Here is a 6672-nt window from a genome sequence, read left to right as displayed (position 1 = left end):
CCCCTTTTCGGTATAGCAATGGCAGACCGGCTGATGAGCACTTTGAAAATGACATAGTATAAAAAAGTCAGACTCCCATTCCGTATGGAATTGATACTTTTTATTTTTTTACTTGGTCCGGCTCCCCCACTCATTTTTATACCCATAAGTTTAGAAGACATAAATTAGAAGCTAACTCACTAGCTTGCTAGAACACGTCGCAGTGATGCCCGTGTGAGAAAAGGTCAGATTGGACAGACCGACTGTCAGCCAAGTGACTTCATAGTGAGGATGAGAGGCTGACGTTTACGTTTGAATGCCATGTGATCTACACACACTACCTTTGCGATCGACGGGTAGATCGCGATCAACGTGATCGACTATTGAGGCTCAGATGTCGGCTGCCTCACCTAACGTCTCATCCTAGTACATTAAATGTAAAAATCCAGCCATTTTGAATAAAAAACTGTTGTCGTTAAATGAAAACTACCTTTACATCGCATTTCACTGATAAATATAACCATTTCATTCATTTTGCGTTTAACTTTTTTTTTTTTCTTTCCAAGATTGGCAAGTGAGGCACGGGCTCTCCTGCCTCCCCTGACTGCACCTCACTGGTGTGTGTGTGTGTGTGTGTGTGTGTGTGTGTGTGTGTGTGTGTGTGTGTGTGTGTGTGTGTGTGTGTGTGTGTGTGTGTGTGTGTGTGTGTCCACGGCCCAGCGTGTTGCCCAACACTGTGGTCTGTTGCGGTGCGTAATATTGCACAGCAGCGTGAGGGTGTGTTGAAATGTTCCTCGGCTTCCCGCGGCCTCCTCACCTCAGTCGACCCGCCGGCCGCCTGCGAGGCTGGACCTCCACCTCCAGTCTGTTAGCAGGTTCTCGCCGAGTGCGAGGAAAAGCATTTCCTGCTGCTGACGGCTCTTGGCCGCAGTTTCTCCCCCTCGCTTCATCTCCAACCTCCCACACAGCTTCCTGCGGTCTTGGGCCATCTTCTGAAAAGTGGACTTCTGCTCCGAAGGACACACCGGGATGGGTGTGGGGTCACTGCTTCTTCCCCCGCCGTCTGCTGGGGGTCAGCAGGAACTCTGGCAGGAAAGAAACCCTGCAGTGGTTTAGAGGTGAAGCGTTGTGGTGTAGCGCCCCCTGCTGGTCGCCGCGGTCCACCATCTGGTCTGCGCCTCGGCCGGCTTCCCGCCGCACTCGGAGGGTCAAATGATGGGGTCACGACGCGAATTTGAACATTTTCTCGCCCTCGCCGAGGAGGGAGAAGCAAAAACAACCGGCCTGTCGGTTGAGATGTCAGTCTGCACCTCCCATGAACACACCTCTTTACATTTCCTTTTTCACTTTTTCAATTTGCACAACCCGTCACCGCTGTTTACGTCTTGTTGCAATAATATACTAATGAAGGATTGTTTTTTTTCTGCTACCCCTCTGGCTTCCACTCCATATTATTTTATTCATTCACTTGTTTATTTATTTTAGAAAAAGTGGAAGTCGTTGGCGGCGAGAAGGTGCGAGGCGGACTCAGATGACGCCCGTCTTCTCCGGAGGGACGTCCACGGGTCGTGGGGACTTCGCAGTCGCACCATTTTGACATGAAGATCAAGGCGCATGTGGGATAAAAAAAAAGGAATTTTACTGCAAAACCTGTGGTTCCTTCCACGAGCCTCTGCTGGAGAGAGCGTAAGAAGGAGCAAAGCTAATATTCTGCTGAGATTGTAATGGCCAGCAAATATTACTCTACAATGGCTGCCACTTAGTTACATTCATGGAGAATTTTAAATTGACTGATCTGATCATTATCACTTATCTGTTTCTTTTTCAGCATCAGAAAAAGATAATACTTTATTGATCCCCACAGGGGAAATTGGTTTGTCACAGCAGTGCAGCAATAACAATAAATATAATATAAATATAAATAGAAGACACAAATTAAAAAGGACAAAGACCATAACAAGGATTGGAACAGATAACACAATGACAACAAGGATAAAAATAAACAAGATGAGAATGGAATGAGAACAGGGATAAAAAAGAATAAACTAGATAACAGAATGGCAAGGATAAAAAAGTAAAAAAATAAACCAGATAACAGGATGACAACAAGGATAAAAAATAAAATAAGGAATAAACTTGATAACAGCAAGGATAAAAAAAATAAAATAAGGAATAAACTAAATAAGAGAATAACAAGGATGAAAAAAAATAACTAGATAACAGAATGATAACAAGGATAAAAAACTGAAAAAAAATAGATAACAAGATGACAAGAATAAAAAATAAACTAGATAACAGAATGACAAAACAAGGATAAAAAAACTACAAAATGAAAAATAAACTAGATAACAGAATGAAAACAAGGATTAAAAAAAATAAACTAGAAAACAGAATGACAACAACAAGGATAAAAAATATAATAAGGAATAAAGTTGACAACAGCAAGGATAAAAAAATAAAATAAGAAATAACTAAATAACAGAATAACAAGGCTGAAAAACTAAAAGAAAAACTAGATAACAAGATGACAAGAATAAAAAATAAAAAAATAAACTAGATAACAGAATGACAAAACAAGAATAAAAAAACAAAAAAATAAAATAGATAACAGAATGAAAAAGAGGATAAATAAAAAATTAACTAGAAAACAGAATGACAACAAGGATAAAAAATAAAATAAGGAATAAACTAAATAACAGAATAACAAGGATGAAAAAAATAAACTAGATAACAGAATCATAAGGATGAAAAACTAAAAGAAAAAGTAGATAAAAAGATGACAAGAGTAAAAAATAAAAAATAAACTAGATAACAGAATGACAAAACAAGGATAAAAAAACTAGAAAATAAAAAATAAACTAGATAACAGAATGACAAAACAAGAATAAAAAAACTAAAAAAATAAGAATACGATAGATAACAGAGTGAAAACAAGGATTAAAAAAAAAATGAACTAGAAAACAGAATGACAACAACAAGGATAAAAACAGATAACCAAAAGATGGCCAAAATGCGAATTTTAATGACCTGTTTGTTATTATTAAGTCATTAACTCATACGATAAATGCAGGATTTAACCAGCCACTCACATTTGTCACTTTCCTGCCGTCGCTCGGCAACCGGGACGACACGAGCCGCGTTGCTGAGACGGGAAATCACAAGATTTAGAGCCGGAAACTTAAAATTGTCTCCCAGATCAAATCACAGTCGGATGATGGAGAGCAGAAATTTTCCATGATTCAATAATTCATCTCTTGCATTTTTTTTCCCGTCTCACATCTCATCTCCCCTTTCTTTTTAGCATGTGATCACACGGTGTCTCGCGACGGCCCCGACCTGTGGACAAGCCTCGACCGACAGGAACCTCCAACCCTGCCGACCCGGCATTGAACGGTCGGCTTGCTTTCGTGAGGACGGAAGGCGCCGGAGATCCAACACACAGCTTCTCTGACTGTCTGCCAGTTAAACATCATATGGAGACGTACAACCATCCATTCACTTGTTATACGGAGACATGACCTTCACGTGTCACGATGTTTGCAGATGATGTTGTGATGTGTAGTGAGAGCAGGGGACAGGTTGGGCAACATCTAGAGGAGGTTTGCTCTGGAAAGGGGAGGAATGAAGGTTAGTCGCAGCAAGACAGAATATATGTGTGTGAATGAGAGGAACTCGGGTGGAACGGTGAGGCTGCAGGGAGTGGAGATCGACAAGGTGGAGGATTTCAAGGAGGGAATTTAGGAGAGTGTGGAAAAGAGGAAAAGAAATGGGTTCAAGCAAGTTGGAATGGGTGGAGAAAAGAGTCAGAAATAGAAGACTATCAGCCGAAAGGAAAGGTGGAGGAGACAGTGGTGAGATGATCTACAAACACTGATAATGACCAAAAGACAGGAGGCAGAGTTGGAGGTGGCAGAGATGAAGATGTTGAGGTTCTCTTTGGGAGCGACCAGGATGGGTAGGATCAGGAATGAATCCATCAGAGGGACATGTTAGATGTTCTGGACATAGACTGAGAGGGTTGGGTCATTGACAGAGGAGGGAGAGGGAATATATTTGTAGACGGATGCTGGAATTGGAGGTCTAGAGGAAGACCAAAGAGAAGATTCATGGACATTATGTGAGAAGATATGAGGTTAGTTGGTGTGAGAGAGGAGGACACAGAGAATAGGATTATATGGAGAAGGTGGATTCACTGTGGAGACCCCTGAAGGGAAAAGCCCAAAGAAAAAGAGGAATTTGTCACAGGGGTGCAGGACATGTATGACCGAGATAAAGTGATGACTGGGATGATGTGAATATGAACACTCTGTTCATGTCTAAACTATGGTGAAGATCTGGGTAGAAGGTTTCTGAAGGTGGAGCTGCCAGGCAGGAGGTCTAGAGGAAGACGATTAATGGATGTCGTGAGAGAGGATATGAAGGTAGTTGGTTTGAGAGAGGAGGATACAGAGACTTGGGTTAGATGGAGAAGGTGGATTCACAGCGGAGACCCTTGAAAGCCCAAAGGAAAAGAAGAAGAGGTAGAATAATCATCATATTTATTGTCATGTGTCGAGTCTGGAGAGGCATTTCCTTTTATATGACATTCTCATTTTGCCGTCCGCAGTGCAGCCGGAGAGTTGGTGAGAAATAAATACATAATAAACAGGGAAATGGAAACAGCATCAGCAAGATGTTTGGTTCCATTTGGAACGTGCAAACTCACAAAGTGCTGGTTGTATGCGGACGGTTTAAGCAGGTTGCTACGGACATGAACGTCGGAGTGCGACTCTGGCTGTGACGGATGGAAAGAGGAAAACTGTCCTGAGGTAGAACCTGGTTATTGACGCCTGTCAGCCGTTCAGGTGATTAATAGTAGTCATGTACAACCGGTTCTTCAGCTGTGTCGTCCCACGTTAACCACTTCCGTTCCTCCGTCCGGGCTCTGGTGATCTTCTCTGCGGTCTTCACCACTCGCTGAGGGCGTCTTCGTATCACACCGTGATCCGGCAATACAGCCGAGCCTCCTCGGCCTCCTCAGGAGGTACAGCTTCACCGCCTGCGTTGACTTGAGGGACCAGGTGAGGTCCTCACTGAAGCGGACGTCCAGGTTTCTGAGACCCCTGGACTTGAAGACCTCGATTGAACATCGGCTGACGAGCTCTCCTTTTCCTCATCTCCTTCCTGTTGTCCATCTTGGGGGTGAGTTTAGCCGCCTCAATCCTGTCGACCTCCAAGAGCTTCAGGGTTGATGTCCAGACGCATGTCTGTGATGACTTTGGTCCACCTTCAAACTGCAGAAAAGCAGAAAAGCTGCATCCGTTGGATGTTTTCGGGGGTTGAACCGCGCTTACGGTTCACGCTGATTCACAACTCACATTTCATTTTTGCCGGACATTTCAGCAAATTGCTTTTCCAGTCGAGTGCTTGCGGTGCCGTCGACCCCCACCGCCCTCGCCCGTCCTTACGTGGCGTGTCGGCTCGGGTCTGAATCGTCCTCTATCTTCTAAATTTAGCACGGCGCTTTATTTCTATCTTCCCCCAAAAAATCCTTGTAGGTTTATCTTCCTCCCTGGATGATCTCTGCTGCTTTTACTGTGAGGCCTAAGGATGGAGTGACCTTTGACCTTTACATTAGCACTATAAATGTGTTTATTTTGTTTGTTTCAGTGGTTAGCGCTGGCACGTCACAGCAAGGAGGTCCCTGATTGGCTCTCCTTGCGGGGTCTCCATGTTCTCCACGTGTCCGGAGCTGGAGTTCCTCCGAAACAGTCCAAAAAAAACTGGAGATTTATAGGAAACACTAAATTGTCCAGACATGTGAATCAGCCAATCACAGCTGAGATATGCTCCTGCACCCCTGAGTGAGGGATAAGCGGTATAAATAATAAATAGAGAATAAAAAGTGAATCAAGCCGTAGTTTAAAGTGTGTTACAGAAAGCTAAAAGGAGTGGATTTGCAAAGAGTGTGTTTAGTACAGGAGCCGCGTCAAATTATTAGCACGATCACAATGTCCTCTAATTTGATGATGTGTTCACCGCTAGTCGGAAACCACAACGCCGCCCGGTAGAAATTGATCAACGGTTTGCCGTTAATTCAAATAATCACGTTCTGGATGTGCGCAGCGTCTAAAGCAGACCTGGGCCTTTTACAGCCCGCGGCCACATTCGGCCCATTTTGCTTTTTTATCCGGCCCGCCAAGCTATTTTCTTTGAATATTTTAATAACTACTTTTAGCCAATATTGAATTTCAAAACTCCTTATATTTTCCTTTTGTTTAATTTTTGTACGGATGATTCCATACAGAATAATGTTGGTACATTTTTATGATCATTAATGATTTTAAAGTTTGAATAAAATACCCCAAAATTTAAATATTTAAATCGTAATTTTCATTTTGTTCAATTTACATGATACGTAGTTGGCCCGTGCATAAAAATGAAATACAAAATGTGGCCCGCCGGCCAAAATAACTTCCCACCCCTGGTCTAAAGTCACTTTTTCATTGGTTGATATTACATTTTAATTTCATTCTGCTGCATTTAAAGCGGTCAGGAGTGAGTTTGGGGCCTTGAAGCAGTTTGCATGCGATTTGAATTAAAAGGAACATTTAAATCGCGCCTCGACACCAGATCAACCCCGCAAGAGTCAGCTCACCCGCAATAATGAACGCATTTTGTCCGAACAGGATGCGCCAGGAAGTGTGTGCGCGT

This window comes from Fistularia commersonii, chromosome 28 (genome assembly GCF_037954325.1).
Source record: "Fistularia commersonii isolate RoL2024-O1a breed Wild chromosome 28, RoL_Fcom_v1.0, whole genome shotgun sequence".
NCBI lineage: Eukaryota > Metazoa > Chordata > Actinopteri > Syngnathiformes > Fistulariidae > Fistularia > Fistularia commersonii.
Note: the sequence above shows the minus strand (reverse complement) of the source record.